General features: G+C 42.3%; 1 long non-coding RNA gene across 1 annotated transcript in view; it reads right to left on the minus strand.

Annotated features, from left to right (window-relative positions):
* Positions 1–3,638: 3,638 nt before the first annotated feature.
* Positions 3,639–19,653, minus strand: part of LOC144824912 (uncharacterized) — a 97,819-nt gene continuing 81,804 nt past the window's right edge. Inside the window, exons 3-4 of the long non-coding RNA XR_013609175.1 lie at positions 16,215–16,256; positions 3,639–3,787 (exon numbers count right to left, since the gene is read on the minus strand). This is a non-coding gene — a long non-coding RNA (uncharacterized LOC144824912). The remainder of the gene's footprint in view (positions 3,788–16,214; positions 16,257–19,653) is intronic.

Genomic DNA, 19,653 nt, shown 5'->3' on the forward strand with positions numbered 1-19,653 from the left:
CTCTCCAGCCCCTGTCACCCTCAAACCAGACAGTCAATCCACAAGCAGGCCCAGACACTCTTGGCCAGGCTCACCAGCCAATCACACGCCAGGCACAAATTACACCCATATGCCAACTTCTAGAAGTGGCACTTCTCCACTAGACACAATTAAGCCGCATATATCATTACGCAGCATTCAATCTCACAAGTTCGTACATATCAAACTCGACCCTGCACTCCCCACACATCAGGAACTACCATGGGCATACATATTCCCCATTCATTCCTATGGGAGGGCAGGTCACTCACCACACATACACAGAGAGCTCACGCACTTTACACTGTACCACAGTGAAAAAGTGCGCAGAGGCCTAAAATCACCAACACGAGGTCACAGAAACAGGCTAGGAAAAAGCAAAAAGTTTCGGGGTGAACCTGCCAAAAGGGCCAGGTCCAACACACATGCACACAGCGTCGCTTGGACACCTGGTGCACTTGATCACACGACAATCCTCACGAAGGGCTCATGCTGCAAAGAGCACACGCACACAGCGTCGCTGAGACTCGCTTGGAATCCAGGTGCCCACGATCACAGGGCAATTCTTACAAGGGTCTCAGGCAGCAAAAAGCATACACACACAGCGTTGCTGAGACTCCCCTGGAAACTTTGTGTTCCTGAGTTTCCACAACAGGGAGCCAGCTCTTTTCAAGCCCTTGGGGTTCAGTTACTTCAGGACAAGGTACACAGCAAAGTCCTTTCAAGCGGAGGGCACAGCATACAGCAAAGTCACTTTAGCCTCTCCTTGGTTAAATCAGAAAACTGCAGGCCAGCCCCAGAACACACAGCAAGGGTAAGACCTTTCCTTCAGTCTCTTCAGCTGGTTCTTCCTTGGCAGAGGTTTCTCTTGACCACAAAGTGGTTTCAATCCTTTTCAGTCTTGAGCAAATCCAAACAACAGGGGTTTCAGCTCTCATAGTTATACCCCTAAATGTCTTTGAAGTCTTTGTGCTCAGGGGGCACTGACCCCTGTAAAAGCCAGGTCTGGGTCTCACCCTGCCAGTGATACCTTCTTCCTTTGATAGTGGGGGTCTGGATCCTTAATCACTCAGCAGGAGATGGAGACATTATTTTATGGCGGCAGCCCTGGCCTCTTCACCTCTAGGGGCTACTCCTCCCCTTTACAATCCAGATGCAGGTCAGCTGTTGCTGTCTCACCTCCTCCCCTGGGTCAAGACATTCCACAGAGCCTGACACATTCAAATCCAGACAGTCAATCCACAACCAGGTAGAGACACACAGAAATGTTAAAACACAAAAACCCAGCCACTTCTAAAAGAGTGGTTTCTAAACACACAATGCAAAATCCACCTTCACAAAAAGATGTGTTATTACATTGTGAATTCAGATATACTAAACGTCACCTCTCCATCTTAAGCCTATGGGAAGATAGGCTGGAAACATATTACACAGCCTCCCCCATTCTGTCCTATGGGCAAGATGGCCTTACAACAGTGAAAACAAAATGGAGATTAATTCACCGTCAGAACATGGTACACACCTCCGTACATGTCCTACCTTTCACATGCACTGCACCCTTTCCAGGGGTTACCCTGGACCTACCATAGGGGTGTCTGATGTGCATACAAAGGGAAGGATAAGGCCTGGCAAGTGGGTGCACTTGTCAGGAAAACATGGCAGTTTAGGGAAACTGCACGCAGGCATTGCAGTGGCAGGACTGAGTTCTCTCTGTAAGGCTATGTGTGTAGGTGTCACAATTAGTGCTGCAGGCCCACTAGTAGCATTTGCATTACCAGCCCTGGCACACATAGTGTACTTTACTAGGGACTTTACTAGTAGGACAAACATACCAATCATGGACAACCAATTACCATTACACTTTATACAGGTAGCACATGCACTCTGACACTGATCAGCAGTGGGAAAGTGCCCAAAGCATCTAAGTTGGCAACACCATGTCAGAAAAAAGGTCTAGGGGAAGGCAAAATGTTTAGGGAACTTTAGTCAAAAAGGGCCAAGTCCAACAGTGATATTTAGGACTCCAGCTCAAATTAAAAACTGAGCCTTTGTTACATGACTTAAAAACATGTCTAGATATTTTTCAGCACTAAAACCACCTCAGTTCCGGTTTTGCAAAATGCATTGTTAGAACATGTATAAACAGAGTATCAGGGGATTCGTCCTGCACCAGTAGAACAAATCAGTAAAAGGAGGAAGCTGTATTAAACTTGGAAATTCTCGCAGAACCTAGATTGGAAACTAAAACAGCCAGACCACCCTTTTCCCTCCCTGCTGCCAATGGGGTGGCCAGATTGGCCAGCAAGACAAAACCTTCTATAAAATTTGGTTTTGTGGACCACATTTTCTAGATACAAAAAAACTGTGCAGGTGCTATATGTATCAGCCAATCTATAATAGATGCTTCATCAGCTATCATCAGCTGCCCTAATTCATGATACAACAGTGACACCACTGATTAACTTGTTTGAAGATGTGCCTGTGTTTATGGCCAAATAAGACCTATTCCCTATAGCTTGATGTAAGTAACATCCGTACGTGCATCCTCATTGATTGTATAATCGATTGATCTCATTATTGGGGGTTCATTCAATGTCACCCAAGGATTCTAAAGGAGAAAATCTATTAGCAGGGCTCACCACCTCGAACCCCAGTGGTTGGTTTGTTAACCCTTTAGGTGGAGGGGTCTCTAGATTCTCAAAAGAGAAAACCCAAGGGTACTGCTTCAAATCAAAAAGTTGGTGGGAAATTGTACAATTGGGTAGTAGATCACCTTGCAAACAAGTAATTGGCTAATACAATCTCTAGTGGAAGATTTCTTAGAACTACCTACCCACTTTACTCTTCTCACCATCACAATTTCATTATATAAAACTTGCGCTAATCTGACTCTCTGAGATAACTAGTGAACACCATTCTTCTGCCCTGGTTGAGTTAATAATAGAAACACCTTTTACAATTATGACTTAGGAAACTGCTGTGGGAGGTAAGTAGAGCACAGCCTGTGGGCATAATGGAAGGTCAGAGACAGGAATGAGACAAGTCCTATCATGAGCCTCTTGAGTGGTCAATGCTAAATTGGAGCATAAAGGTAGTTCATTAGACCCAGCACCATTTAAAGCTGTATTTAAAAGAAATCACACACATGGTGGTCTGCCGGCCCCAACAGGCCATCATGTCTGCGACTTACATTTTTTTTAGAGGGTCTCAATTTGCGACTTAACTTATGCATATCAATGAGGTACATAGAAATGTGGTCCACTATGAATCAGTAATTTGCTAACCAACCTTTTGATACACAAAGCACTCTACAGAGGCAGGTGCGCAAATCGCACAAACTTCTTCCAATTGTATTTTAGTGGATTCCTGTGGAGCAATCGCAAATTTGTATTTATGTATATGCCCTGATCCGCTGGTTGTATTTTGTATATGCAATGCTGAATATTCTACATGTGCCTACTCTTGTTAGCCACCTTGTGGCTGTTAAAACTCAATAAAAGTTGTTATAAAAAAAAGAAATTACAAATGGTTATTTTATGGAATTTACAATTTCTTGATGGTATTCTTAATACAAAGTGGCAATCGCTTAATTAGAGTTTGCCATTTCAGCCACTAATCTACATTTTCCTATTCAACGCACTCCTCAAGGCAACAGCAGTAGGCAGCTTCGAGTCATCTTGTTTCCCATCAAAGCAGATATTAGGCAATGGTCCTTCTTGTGGTTGTTGTCAACTGTACTTTAAGACTTATTTGATCGATAGAGATGGACCTGTAGTGTTGACAAAAATGTAAAATAGTTTAGTCTTGGTAAATAAACTAACTTATCTCAGAGGAACTTAGAGATCACGTTAACTAAATGAAAATAAAAACATATATCCCAAATGCAAAGAAACAAAGGATCTGGATGGGAGATATATTGTTCTTACACTTCTTTTTTGGAAACTTAGACTTTCTATTGCAGCAGACTGTCACCATTTGCTCATTTTAAAGTCAATGGTTGAACAGAAAGTTGAGCTGGTCTTTCTCGGCTCTTACCAATCATCCAGCCCGAGTTAAATAATTGCTGTGTCCTCCTTCTTTGACTATCTGTGCAGTGCACAATAGTCCACTCTATTTTTGTTTATTATTTACAATAGGCGGTATAAGTCGCATAGCAAAAATAAATTAGATGTATTTTTTTTCTTCTTTGTTTTTTAAAGCAGTTCTTCTATATCTTAATTCTGTTGCATTAGTCTGGAAAGTAGAATTTGTCATCAGACTCAAGGGAGTCATTCGGAGGATAATCACTGATCGAACTTGAGATTTCAGACCAGTAGGCCTAGATGTCCTTGGTTGTTTCATAAGCACTATAATCCTCTGCCATGAAGGGTTTGTTAATTTTATTCATCATAGTCTCTTCACATTCTCAGGCAAAAAACTGGTACTTCTGACTGTGACAGCTGCACTGAATACATGCTCTGAAGAAACACTGGCTACCAGCCATGCAAGATACTTAATGGAAGCCTGCTGATCTCTAGTCAGTGTGGCCCCTTGCCATACCAATAGAGCAATGGCTCTTTAAGCAGATATACATCTGTATTGTCATCCAGATAGTCTTAGACCATCTTCTAAATTGTCATAATTCTAGCCACTTGTTGTGCTTTCAACTCTGCACTTGACCTAAGTCCTGTTCAATGAAACCAACCTATTGCAGAGGTTGGCTTAGAGCTTTGAATGGTTGTTGCTGCGGGTTTTGGATTAGTTGGCGATGGTGCTGGCTGATGCTGCAAAGACTATGAGCCAACAGCACTGCCCTATGAGCATATTGAAGGCTGCACTTCAGAACTTCTGCCCCAGCCTCAAATTCACAGTCATTCTTCTTGTGAAGTAAAACATTCATTTTAGAAAAATGAATTAAAAGTGGTCAGTTTTTTTTTGTATTGTGAATTCAGTATCATGGCAAAGATGTAGTCTTTGGTGGAAACAGTCACTTTTTGCAGCCTTTGATTGGTGTTCAAGCCAAGGATTAAGCTATTCACAAAAGAAGCTGCTTCTTCATTGACACTGGTGAACGTTTGTACCACTATTTTGAACCTGTCCTGCAGAGGGATTGCTTGGCTCATGGTACTGTCTTCATTGAAGATATCCAATGTCACAATTTCAAAAGGAAGTAACTTTTGTATCAGGTTCCCCAGTGGCCCCAATTTTCCCACCTCTGTTGTCATGGCTTTGCAGTTGCATTCCCTCTAATTTGAATGACATAATTGTCGATAGAATTGTACTCCTCAAACAGGTATTCCACCATGTAGTAGATTGAGTTCCAACTTGTTGGAACGTACTGTACAATGGCTTTTACGGATTTAGAGAAGGACATGGGACTGAATCGGCCCTAGTCACAGCTAGTGAAGAGCTTAGGCAATCTCTAGATGGAGGCGGGAAGGCAGCCTTGATATTGTTATACTTATCGGCGGCCTTCGATACCGTCAATCATAATATCCTAATCTCGAGACTATCTGGACTGGGTGTTCACAGCCTGTCACTAAGGCTCCTTCTATCCTATCATGCTGAACAATCTTTTAGGGTAGAAGTAGGAGATACCAGCTCACAAATGTTTAATCTGCATTGTGGAGTGCCTCAGGGCTCCTTCTTGAGCCCTACGCTCTTCAATGTATATGTGGCCCCTTTAGCTGCTCTGATCAGACAGTATGGTTTTTCAGTAATCAGCTATGCTGACAACACACAAATTGTGGTGTCTATTACCAACAATGAAAGCGAGGTGGCAGATCGCTTTAATACATGCATGGCACAGGTGAATAGCTGGATGCAATCCAACTGTTTGAAATTAAACGGCAGCAAAACAGAGGTTTTACTTTTGGGAACTAATCCTCTGGGCTGGTCGCCTAAATGGTGGCCTACTGAGCTGGGTGAGTGTCCCCTACCGGTCTCTAAAGTCAGAAATCTCAGGGTGATTTTTGATGATCGGTTAACCTTTGACAGTCAGATCGATGTCCTTACAGCAAGGTTCTGGGCCATTCTTAAGCTGATCAGAAAGATCCGAGCTTTTATTCCCTCTGCGACCCTGAAAACAGTGGTAATTGCCCTTGCAATATCCAAGTTGGATTATGGCAATGCCCTGTATCTTGGGATTCAAAATCAATATTTGAGCAAGCTCCAACGTCTGCAGAATGAGGCCGCCAGATTAATCCTGAACATTCCTAGGCATGAATAAGTGGCCCAGCGACTGGTGGCACTCCACTGGCTACCTGTCCGGAAAAGAATAGCTTTCAAGGCACTTTGCATCACATTTAATGCACTTCATGGTAGAGGTCCCCTCTATCTGACCTCCAGAATAAAGTACTATGCTCCTTCTAGGAATCTTAGATTGGTTCATCAGAAGCTGCTGCAAGCACCCAGATTTAAACAGGTTCACTGGGGTGGCAGGTGTTTCTTGGTCAGAGTGACTAAACTCTGGAACAGCCTACCCATCACGATCAAAAATGGTCCGAACATCATCATGTTCAGGAAATCTCTAAAAACCTGGCTCTTTCAAACAGACATCTAATGCACCTGCCTCTGCTCTGACATCGATTTTTTTAGTGTTAGCGCCAAGACGCCTCCCGGCATTCGTTGCGCTTTATAAGTTTTAAAATCAAATCAAATCAAATTTTTACAAGTAGCTTATTCACACAATGAAGGATCCTCATCTCTTTCTGTGCTTTGAATGAATGAATGATTGAAATGAGTGCATATTCTTTGGCAGCTGACCAGTATGATACTGACTACCTCTTCATTTTTTAGAAAGTCTTACGCAATTAGGTTGCTGCAATGCGCTTAACACAGGACTCTTAAATATCCAGTATTAGTCATGACTTTCACTATATTTTACTATATTACTACCACCATTATCAGTGGCAACAAATCCAGTTGAAAGACCTCTGGGTACAAGTCATTCATAGACCTTAGCATTAACTCTTCTAAGATGTTGGTAGCTGCATGTGATTTCTCCATGGAGAACATTATAATTGTTGCATGCTGCTGAATGCCCTGAAAAGCACTATTCACTGTGACATCAGCAGCAAGCCTTTGCCTGGCTCCCTCAAAGGAGATCTGGTGTGCAGTGATGCACATATAATCTGTTGCTTGACAACTGGTTCACATGTCCGTCGTGAGTTGAATGGACTGAACAACAGTCTGCTTTATAGAATTGCCAACCAATTGCATCACTACATTATGCAGTACAGGCACAGCCACTCTAGCAAAATAGCTCCAGCTGGGAACCTTCTATTTTGGGAATAGGGCCTCCACAAATTCCAGGGAGCCAAATTCTTTCAAACAATAAAAAGGGAGGTCAGTCGCTAACATTCTCGCCAGCTTCCTGATGTAGAAACTGGATTTTTCATGGTTCTGGTGGTGCAGCGACTAATTGATAAACAGACTTAATAGTGGTCAGTTTTTCTTGTGGTACTACTGCCACAAGCGACCTATGGATACCAGCAGTAGGTAGGCTGTCTGGGCACTTTGGAGTGGAAGGTGCTGTATCTCACTGTGCCTTATGCCATGCCGAGCTGGTTGTGGTGGAGGATTTTATACTATGAAGGAGGCTTATAGTGGTGTTTGCATGGTGCTACTGCCGACATTCTGCTGTTATTCCTCCTAACTATCTTCTTCTATAGCTTCAACTGCTGGTTCTCTCTCTATTCCCAAGCAGCTATGTTTTAAGGTGCTCTTCCCACATGACTTTGTGTTGTGTTTTCAACTGAACCTTCGGTACTGTGGTGCCCATCATGCTTAACGCTACAAACTTTCTTGTGGCAAAGAGAGTATATTGCAATGTTATCCTCATGCTGGCTAACTGTAAAGAAGTCCTAACCTGAGGAGGTGAGCTTTTTTATTATGCCAAAGACTGAAGAACTAGACTTAAAACTAGCTGGCTGTGTTGTTGTTTGCCTTTCAGTATGGCGTGCTGCTATTATGGTGGCTGCAGGTTTCTGAGATCTTCAAAATATGGGAGTGAGCAGTGTTGGTGGAACCATATGAATCTGAGCAGGTTGAGTAGAGGTAATCTGTACCACCTCTGTGCCACTCTCCACACTAATTATCACTGGTTAGTCATCTTCATCACCATCTTCCTCAGTTTCAAGGTTTTGAGGAAGCTTGTTTTTCACCAGTCTCTCAGACTCTGCTGGTGTCCAATACATGACCAGATCATCAGAAGTGGAAGTGGAGAAGAAAGAAGAGTACTTTCCTGTACCTTGCTGGAGATCATGAAGCTTATGGGGGAAGAACGGTCTGATGTGTTTAATCTGATTCAGGATTATAACCCAGATGTTGTGTTTTTAACGGAGACCTGGTTAACCCAGGACTACATGGCAGAACCAGTTCTTGCTCTTCCTTCAGGCTACCATCTGAAGAACTTTAACAGAGTTAGTGGTAGAGGTGGGGGCATTGCAGTGATTTATAAATAGTCTTACACTTGCAACATTACACACAGGAATATTCCTGATTGTGCGAGTGCTCTCTTTATAATGGCTTTGAATAGTAATTTTTTTTTCTGCGCTACTAATTTATCACCCTCCAGGCCCGTCCAAATCTTTTAGGGAGACACTAACCAATCTGGTTCTCATTGACCATTAAGTCAGCCAATTTTAATATTGTGGGTGATATTAATATCCATTTGGATGCTAGCCAAGATTGTGATATCGCTAATTTTTGTAGATGTTCTCACAGCTTGCCAGCTGGAGCAACAAGTCTCTGGTGTCACACATTCAGCTGGGCACCTCCTCGACCCTTTCTTTTCTGGTCTTCATCTGTTAAATGTTCTTACCCCCTCACCATGACTTGGATGGGCCATTTTTTGATTCCTATGTGCATTTGCTTAGAAGGCCTCAAGCAGTCTTTCCACCCAGCCCCGATTCTTAAATGCCTTTGGAACAAGCTTGATCCCTACACATTTTTAGATCTTCTTCAAATGCAGCACCCATAGTTGGCCTCTAATGTTGAGGCAGCAAATAGTATCTTGCATGACTGGCTTACTTATGCCCTAGACATGTGCATCCCTGTCAGACAGATCTGTTACAGGAAAAAGCAGGCCAGACCTTGGTTTATTTAAACCTTGATTTTGGCCAGGAAGAACTGCAAGGTTCTTGAACGCTCCTGGAGAAGTTCTTACAACCCTTCTACAAAAATGTAGTACAGAGCAGCCATTAAGGCATACCAAAAACTGATTCAGAAATCTGGGGCCGGGTGCTTTGAAAATGAAATAAAGAATAGTAGTAACCCTGCAAAAGTCATCTTCTCCCTTCTTAATGGTCTTATGATATCTGAATCTGCTTGGTAATCCAGTGTAGCTTCTAATGACCAATGTGAGGAGCTGGCAACATATTTTATTAGTAAGGTGTAACACATTTACTCCAACTTCACCCTTGATACAACTGATTTTAGTTCAGAGGTTCCTTCAGTCGCCTCCATCTTTCTTCCTGTGCTATCCTTTGAAGAGCTACAGATTCTTTGGAACAAAGTCAAATCGGGTTCAACAGCTGATCCTCTTAAGCCAGATTTGTTTCTTAAATTAAGGACTGTCTTCTTCCACTTTGTCTTGAGCTGATCAATCTTTCCTTGGCATCGATACCTCTACCAGCTTCTTGGAGACATGCCAAAGTCATTCCCCTTCTGAAAAAAACAGCTCTGGATGCTTCCAAACCAAGAAACATGTGTCCAATTTTATTATTGCCATTTCTTGCCACAGTTACAGAGATACATAACAATGCGATCGTAACAAATTTTTAGGAGGAAAACCGAATTCTGAATATTTCACAGAACCGTTTTAGACAATTACATAGCACTGAGTCAGCTCTCCTTGCAGTCACTGAGCATCTACGCCATGCTTTAGAGGAAGGCAGATCCTCTGCTCGTGTCCTGCGTGACTTAAGCGCCGCATTATATTTCATGATATCTTGCTTCAGTGCTTACGGGAGATTGGTATAGGTGGGGCTGCATTTGCCTGGTGGTCCTCCTTCTCTGATCCTTCGTTCCAGGTTGTTTCCCCTCTGCATAGTTCCCTTTCACATGCTCTGTTGCATGCTGCCCCAGGGCTCCTTGCTGAGCCCCACTCTGTTTAACATTTATATTCAACTGTTGGCTCAGGTTGTGAAAGCCCTGGGTTTCACACTGGTGTCCTATGCTGATGATACCCAGCTCATGCTCTCCCTCTCCAATAATCCCACTTTGGATTTGGTTACATGCCAGAGGGGTATGTTGGCTGCTGCAGAGTGAGTGGCAGCCAATTGCCTGAAACTGAATTCAAGAAAATCTGAAATCATTCTTCTAGGAAAAGATATCCACCACTGAGATTACCATTGGTGCCCCTTTCTTTGCAACCCCCCCAACTGCCCGCAGCCCAAATCTGTTTTAAAAAAATCTAGACGTCTGGGTGGACAATGCTTTCACTTTCGAAGCTCAGGTTAAATTGGTGGTAGGCACGTGTTTTGGGCTTCTATATGTGCTCAAACCTATTCTTGAACTCTTTGATTCCCACACTCGGCAGGTTATTATTCATTCAGCCATTCTCTCTAGGTTAGACTATTGCAATATCCTATAGGGTCTAATGAAACAGTGATTAGAAGACTCCGTCTGGCCCAAAAAGAATGCAGCAAGGGTGTTATTCTCTCTTCCAAAGTTCTGCTAGGTCTCTAGTCTCATCGGAAGATTTAACTGGCTCCCTGTTGACAAGCATATCCACTTTAAGGTCCTGTGCATGGCCCATAAGATCCTAGTTTCCCAAGCCCCCTGCCATTCTGTCCACTATGCTTCTTCCATATCTACCCCAACAGGCCCTGCACCCAGTCAACCTTTCTATGGCCTGATTTCCACGTGTTAAAAGTATAAGTGCAGATGGGCAAGCGTTCCGTGCCAAAGCACCTGCCCTTTGGAACACACTTCCCTTATCCATTAGAATCATTCAGAACCATTGGTCATTTAGGAAGTCCCTGAAGTCTCAGTTGTTCTCTGTTTAATGCTCCTCCAACCCTCTGTTGGCCTTTTTCTGCAGCTGTTTAGCGAGAGTCTACCTCTGGGACGCCTTGTTGCTGGGGCAGCCCTGTGTACAAATTCTCTAACATTAACAACAACATCTTGCTCAGCAAGAAAATCAACATTTTGTTCTGCTCCTACTTCCAGAACATCTCTTGCTGCTGACTGTGGCTCCTGTTTTCATCTTTCCTGTGATTATTTGGTAAGTGGCAGGGACCAATGGTGGCCGGCAGAGGTGAGCACATTTGGGTGGGGTAAAGCGCGACAGGGGGAAGCCGAGAGATGATGGAATAGGTGTTATTTATTTATTTATTCAATTATACCCATTCTGTCATCTGTCAACTCACGCCCCCTAACCTCGCCCCGCCCTACCGTGTTTACATGTGCCGGCTGGCGCGGGCTAAAATAATTCAGTCAGAATCTCTACTCTCGCCTTGTCACTGCAGCAGTGAGAGACATGACCCTTGCTGCTGTTGCAGGAGTGATCATCTCAGCGTCTTTCTAACCAGGGGGTGTGCAGTAGGAATGTCATGTTTTCTGAAAAAGAAGATGGCTATTTGCCAGGGGGGCATACAGCTTCTTCTCCTCTACATTGGCCTTCTTTCCTTGGGGCTATCTTCTTGGCACTAACAGTTAGCACTTAGCACTTGGAACAGAAGTACTTAGAAATGGAGGACTATGGTGTCATTGTCAGCTGCTTTCTTTTGCTGGCTTCTCTCTGTATCAGTATTGTTTATGATGCCTTCTGCGGTACTTACAACAAAAGCAATAGAAAAGGTCAGTGACATGTGGGCAATCAGAAGAATTTGGCCAATGTAACACATGACTAGTTATCTTTCTCATCATCCCAAATGCTTGATAATAGTGTACCCAATAAATGCATACACTTTTTTTGCATGAAAACATTGCACAGAAAAGGTTAGTTTGTGTCCCTTAAGAGCCGTGGGGCCACTTTAGGAGGAAGGGGGTGCAGGGAAAATGTATAATAAATGCAGTATACAACTGCTGCTGCCCCAGCAGGACTCATGGAGACTCTATGGGAGACAGGGGGAGAGAAGCGCAAATCAAAAAAGTACATTAAATAATTGCTGGTACCCTACCAGTGCCTGTGGAGACTCTTTGACAGGCAGGGGGAGGCAGGCAAAAAATGAAAAATTGAAATAAAAAAAAAAAACAACAATCGACTACAATCCGCCACAAGCACAAATAAATATAATATAATAATAATCAAAATAATACCAATAATAATAATAATAATAATGATAATAATAATTCAATATGTAGAGTGCACAACTTCTTTCGAAGAAGTATCCTGGCGCTAGCGGCAAGCTTATATTCCGGTAAATTACAGAGTGGAAAAATCCAAACATCAAGATTAGATAAAAAGAAAGGTCCTTAGATTCTTTTTAAAGGTGGATTCAGAGAGATTCAGAGCGGGCCAAATGTAAAGTAAGTGGAAGAGAGTTCCCGAGTTTGGATGTAAGATAAGCAAAGGTTTTGGCCTTCTTCTAACTTTACTTACCTTGCGGACGTTAACATACTTAAAGTTGTTCAATCTAAGGGTCCTAATCCTGAGAAATGTTTAGAATAAGCTGAGGGGCTGCATTTTGTTGAATCTGGAGATGTTGAATCAAATAAGCCGGAAGGCTCAAGTACAAGCTATTAGCATAATTGATTCTCGAAGTAAATATAGTACGAACAATGGTCTTTCAAGTGTATTCTGGGACTAAATGCAACATTCTTTTAAAAGATTTGAGTTTGGCACAGTAAAGAGAAGAAAGTTGAGGTGAAACAAAAGATTAGTATAAAATGTTATACCCAAATTTCCTACTGTAGAGGTGGGAGTGGACGAAGAGCCAAGCTCAGCTGCTCACCATCTGCTGGGATCTGGAGAGCACTTTATACCCAAAAAAATGAATATACATTTTTTCAGAAATGAATTTAAGACAAATATAGTCACTGTCTTCTCGTTATTCTCCTGAAAGACAGGAAGATTTGAGTGTAATCAGCATACAAGATCATTCTTAAGCCCCAAGATTCAATAAGGCTAGCCAAGGGCTCCAAGTATATATTAAAGAGAGTATGACTCAATACGGAGTCTTTGGGACTCCATAACAAAGAGATGTTGTGGTAGATGTAAATGGCTGAAGGTAAACCTCCTAAGTCTTATCTTCTAGGAAAGAGTTCAACCAAGCCAAAGCACGTCCTTGGATTCCAATATGCCTAAGCCTGTTTAGGAAAATTGGATAAGAGACCATACCAAATGCAGATAACAGGTCGAGTAAAAAAAACACCATAGCCAAGCAGTTCTGGCGAAGATTGTCTTTAATACATTCTTTGTCTTCCAACAGCGTAGATTTGGTACTAAACCACCAAATGAAACCTGGATTGAAAGTTACGCAAAAGATGGTTGCATTCCAAAAAATTGAGTAGTTGTTTGTTAAGTATTTTCTCCAGCATCTTAGAAGCAGCTGGCAAAATTGAGATTGGTATACAATTTCTTCAAGTCTTTGGATAAGCTTTTGGATTCTTTAGTAATGGAAGCTTAAGGGCCTGCTCCCATCTCCTGGAAACCATAGCAGACTCCCTCCAGAGAACTGGTCATGGTACTATTCAATATAGGATTAAGAGGTGGATGCAGGATTTAAGATGTGAGGGGTTTATTGGTGAAGAGGGGATCCTGATTTGCACATTGCAAGATCTTTGGCCGAATCTTCAAGCGATATGGATGTAAAAGCTGATTACAAATGTCTAGGTTGAGGGGTCGAGGCATGAAGAAGTCAGAAGGATTGTCACAAAATTTGGTTGATATAGTGATTTTATTATTTAAGACATTAGGGGGCAGATGCGATTCCTTAAATGCTATGGCAAAATAAGGAATCGCACATTTTTGAGATTCCTTAATTTGCGAATTTTTGATGCATGCCAAAACATGCAAAAAGACCATTTGCGATTCGCAAAAGGCTTGATACATCTAGGCCTAGGAGACATAAAAGAACCGATAATAAAAAATAAAATAACAGACATATTAGAAGCAGTTGAAATTTGAGCCGGTATATTTTTCGTATGTGGCTTAACCATAGATTTGCAGAATATCTTTAAGGAACTTTTATAGATAATTTTCACATCACCGTCATATGATTTTCTCCATTTTCCCATTAGTAATTTACCAAAGGTTTTTTCCTCTTTTGGGGAGGCTGAGAACTAGGCAACAGAAGGTTTAGATGTTCTTGAGATATAGACTTTTTTTGGGACAGTACAGTCCAAGGCCTTAGATAGCCAGTTATTGAAGTTGTAAGTATTGATATCGGGATAGTCCATAAGATTTAGGGGAAAAAGATGGAAGGCCCTCAGCCAGACGAGGCTCTGAGGTTTTGTGCAAGGCTCTTGAAAGATTTTGTGTCACTTCCTTACATCTTTGATTCATCAGAATAATGAAAGAAATAGGCACCAAAAGATAGACAGAGCAAACATTTTTTTTTAAATTGGGAAGGTTAGAGAAAATAAGATCCAAGGTGTGACCAGACTAACACGCGGGGCCATCACTATACTTCTAGATGAGTACCTTCTAATACTGCCTTAAATGTATTGGTTGCAGTACATTTTGGATCATTTATATGCAAGTTAAAGTCACCTAATACCGTGAAGTTAGAATAGCGAAGAGTCAAATGTCCAATAACATCAGCAAGCTGTTGTAGGGAATCAATATGGCAATCTGGAGGTCTTTAGATTACAGCACCCAATAGAAAGAAAGATGGTGCCAATTTAATTGAAAATTCCACCAGGCAGTATTTCCAATTCCACTAATTTTTGAAGTAGAACAGTAAAAATTAGATTGATAAGCCGCCGCAATTCCACCTCTTACTTTACCCTCCCCCTTTAGGTGTTGGATTACATAGAATGGATAGCTCAACATTGTTGTAAATCACATTTATCTTCAAGAGGTAAGGTATAGATATCTAAGGTGTGCTTAGGGAGGGATCTTCATTTGTTGGGACACCCGGAAAAATAAATATCCATTAAGGAACATAGTTAAATACACTATTTGTCAAGGTGTTGGCATTAACTGTAGATTTAGGTGACACATGATGATAGGGTTGTAGCTGCCAACAGTGAACAGGCTGGACACATATGCATATGGCTATCACCAAAATTTGAATGAAATTTGGCTGGAGGATTACACGTTTTAATTTGTAATTAAATCAGTTCTTCCTTGGAAAATATCTGAACAGGGAGGTTCATTTAAATCCCACTTGCAGCATGGCTAGCACTGAACGCAATCCGGGTACAGATGGGCACAGAGGGGATTGCATTGTGTGCCAGTGGCACACTCACTGCGCACATTCACAGTTTTGCCCCATTTTTCAGCCCAAAGATTGCTATGACATTGAGCAAGCTCCAACAACTAGAACACATCTAAAACAAATTGGCATCTGTGTGGTGGAAAGTTCTCATTAGTGAAAATGGCAATCATTCCCACCAAGGAAATAAAGTTAAAAATACCATACAGACTCCCTCAACAACAGTCAAAAGATTTCAACTATCACTACTTAAAGCATGCGATTACCAGGCAGTTCAGCCGCACTGCATCGGCAGCATGACCTTGTTTATATGCCCAAAAATGTATCTGATATAGATCAAGCTTCAACCACAAGAACATATCTAAAACAAAATGGCTCCTCTGTGGTGAATAGTTCTCAAGTGGTGAAAATGCAACTGCTCCCGCCAAGGAAATAAAGGAAAAAATACCACCCAACTCTTGCTATTTAACAGATTTGTTCAACAATTAAAATATTTTAAATGTAGCTATTTAAAACATGCAGTTATGAGGCAATTCAGCCACTGGGTGTCCACTTCATGGCCCTGTTTTTATGCCCAAAGATTCCTCTGACGTTGAGCAACCTCCAACCACTAGGGCGTGTCTAAAACAAAACTCTGCCTCCGTGGTGGAAAGTTCTCAATTGGTGAAAATGGCAACCTTTTCCACCAAGGAAATAAGTCAAAAATACCACACAACTCTCCCTTTTTAACAGATTCCCTCAACAACAATTAAAAGATAAAAAATGTAGCTATTTAAAACACATGATTAGCATGCAATTCAGCCACTGAAAGAAAAAAAGAAAAAACAATGAAAATAAATGTCATATGTCTCTTCTGCCAACGTTCTTATAAAATGGCTTTTGAATTACCTGATTCTCCTCTGCAGTCTACATTCCACGCCGTAACTGGAGCTCAAAGACAAAAGACAGTTTTTAAATTGCAGACCTTCAAACAGGACAATGTCATCAAGGACAGACAAAGGTTAGGCACCGGATTCAGACATAAGGGGAAGAGCTGACATATTCAGGGGCGGATACAGAAAGAATGGGAGTAATCGGCTGAGATTGGATGCATGAATCAGATGGAGGAGCACGTCTGAAGAGATGAGAGCCCTGCTGATGACCCTGAAGTGCCAGGATACCTCTAAAAAGTAATGAGACAACCATGCCTGCAGAGTAGCGGAAGCCAGGAGGATGAGAGCGGCTGCCACTGGCAGGGGCCGCCGGCAGGACGCTTCGCCCAACCACACTCTTGGAGGTGCGCAGCTAACACAGGTTTGTAACCACTATTGGTTTCACCAGGGGGAATGGGAAGGGGTGATGGGTGGAGTGGGCTGGGGACTACATTAGCGGGAGAAAGGTCCTGTATTCACCCAGCGAGCACAAACTACTTAGTGGCTGACAAAAGGGAACTCCTATACTGTGGAGTACTCTCAGGGCCACCACTAAAGAGCACCAATAGCCAAGATCTAGTTTATACCTTGGAATCCTCACAGAGAGGAGGGAAAGCTTGATTATCCTTTGTTTGGTTTGTATTTTAGTTGGAAATATGAGCCTGAGAGCAACGGGGACCTATCTGGGCCCATAGAGTAAAAAAATGAGAACTATTAACTAACCGCACTCAGCTGAAGTCATAATCCATTCAGTGATTGGGCCGCAAATCATTACCCATAAAAAGCACAGATGGTAAGAGAGTGCAGAACTTATCTGTGTTTTTCTCCTTCTGTCAAGGGGGCCTGTGGGTCAATGACCTCAGAGGAAAGTGGAAGAGGAAAATGAGAAAGAAGAATGGAACATCCAAAATATCTAATCCCTTGGCAAATCAATCATAGAAATAAAATGATATCAAACACATAAGTTGCTATTGTGTCATACCTCGCATGCCAAGTGACACAAGGTGGAGAATGTGGAAAATGTAGTCTACCGACACAAAATGGACAATCAAATACAGCAACACATACGAGGACAGAAGAAGTTAGAATGGGCGATGGAATGCCAGATGTCTTCGTCGAAAGCTGACCGGGAGGTTTTCCTTGATTTAATACAGACTCAGGCTGACAATTTCAGCAAAATGGTAAAGGATCAAGGACAGTTAACTTCAGGCCTCGCCATGGTTAGAGGAGCTATACCTTTTTCTCACCCCATACCACTCTCTATATAACCTCTACCTCAACTCTCTGACTCATCTCATACCTCATTCTACTACTCTTTCCAATGCACTACCCTATTTCTCACCCTATACCTCTCTCAATATGTCCTCTACCTCCACTCTCCCATCCATCCCAAGCCCCATACCACTACTATGATCCCCAAAATAGCACTTTCTAGACTCTTCCCTCCTCTACCCCGCCTTGCATTATCTCATACCTCTTTCACTATTCAGATCTCCCATTCAAGCCTTTCTAAACCCTTCCCACTGACTTCCCCCCATCTCCCCTTTACTCATCCCAAACCCCCTCCTACACTGTGAACTCAAAAAGAAAAAAACATGCTTAACGCTTCCTTCTTCTCTCCCTCCACTATTCTTTTTACAATCCAAATACCAGACTAACATGTCCACCTCTCAAATCAAATTAATTTCATATTTCCCTACCCTGATTCACCACTAATTCCTTTTGGGGTCCAGAGTAGTGTGCTACTTCCCGAAAGGTGCTACAACACCTCATCAGGGGAGCAAGTGCTATATAAATGCAAACTATTCTCTCTCCCATCCCTCCACTACCCTTTTAAATCCAAATAATAGACCAACATGTCCATCAATCAAATTCGTTTCATACTTCCCTAGACTAATTCACCACTAATCCTTTTCCGGCTCACTGAAAAGCGCTTCAACACCTCATCAGGAGTAGCAAATTCTATTTAAATGTAAAACCTTTCCTCTTCTATCCCTCCACAATCATTCTTAATCCAAAGAACAGACTAACATACCCACCACTAAAATTAATTTCATATTTCAGTATACTAATTCACTAATAATCCTTTTTGGGTTCCACTGTAGCGTGCTACTCGCTGAATAAAATGTGTTAATGCCCCGTCAAGGGTTATAAGCAGTTTGTAAAAAAAAAATTACAATACAATACCTTTGGGGCCGACCCTCTCGTTACTAAAACTCCTTTTTTGTTGAACTTTGAAAGGGCTGCCTTGGCCAGTACATAGCCCATGGACATATGGCAATTCTTTTCAGCCCCTCTTCTAACTGATGAAGCTCAAGCTGCCCACCAGACTGCGAATGCCAATGGTGACACCCCATATGAGGAGATTAAGAAGATCATTCTTGATAGGTTGGGTTAGGATGAAGAGGTGTCCCGATTGGTTTTGAGAAAGAAAGAGGAGCCTCTGTGCATACCCCAAAGACTTGGTTCTTCAAGTTATAAAGTGCCACTGATGAGTGGCTGAGACCTCAGGAGAACAGCAGGGCGGAAATTATGGATGAGATCTATTTGGACCAATTCTTACGGGTGCTATCAGTACAGACTCAAAAGTGACCCCAACAGCATTCAGGCTTGACTATTGAACAGTCTGTGGAAATGGCAGCTATATTTTTCCGTGGCCCAACTGTGGTTTTATCAGGCAGAACAAAAAAGGGGTAAAGTTCCCCCATGTTTACGGTCAAGGTTGACATGAGAAAAAGACTTATCAAAGCCCCACAGGCATAAAAAAACACATACCAGTAAATCCGTAAACCCACCAACAATGGACCACAATGCTTTAAGTGTGGGGAGTGGGGACATATCGCTCACTTCTGTAGGAACAAGAAAGGTGAAGAAGAGCCAAGGGAGGTAAATGTCACTCCAAGCTCCATATTTTTCACACAAGAAATGGGCCCAGGCTTCTTTGTAAGTCTACAGTCAATCAAAAGTGGCTACCGCCGTGCTAGAGTCTTGGTGTAGACAGTCGGTGGTGCAAGAGGACCTAATCCAACCCTTCCAAATTATCCCTGCTAAATAGATAGGTATTAGGTGGGTCCACAAATATGCAACAATTTATCCAGCAGTTCATCTATTGGTGACCACTTTTGATGGACAAAACCCAGTTTCTTGAAATGTTCCGAAAGACTATAGAGAGTAAACCTGAGGTGCCCCGAGAATGTAATCCCCAGAAACTGATATTGACCACTCAGGATACGTTGTTTTCTCCCAAATCATGAACAACCAACTGCAATTTTAGAGTAGCCCAATTGAACATGTTGGGAGCCTCAGTTCCACATACTACTGCTTTCACATGAAAAGAAAATATACTGCATAAGTGGAATCAATGAACTCTCAAAATTTCCCCAAGAATTCAGGGAACAGATCATGTTCCTTGGAGC

The sequence above is a fragment of the Lissotriton helveticus genome, chromosome 3_1, assembly GCF_964261635.1.
Source record: "Lissotriton helveticus chromosome 3_1, aLisHel1.1, whole genome shotgun sequence".
Taxonomy (NCBI): Eukaryota; Metazoa; Chordata; class Amphibia; order Caudata; family Salamandridae; genus Lissotriton; species Lissotriton helveticus.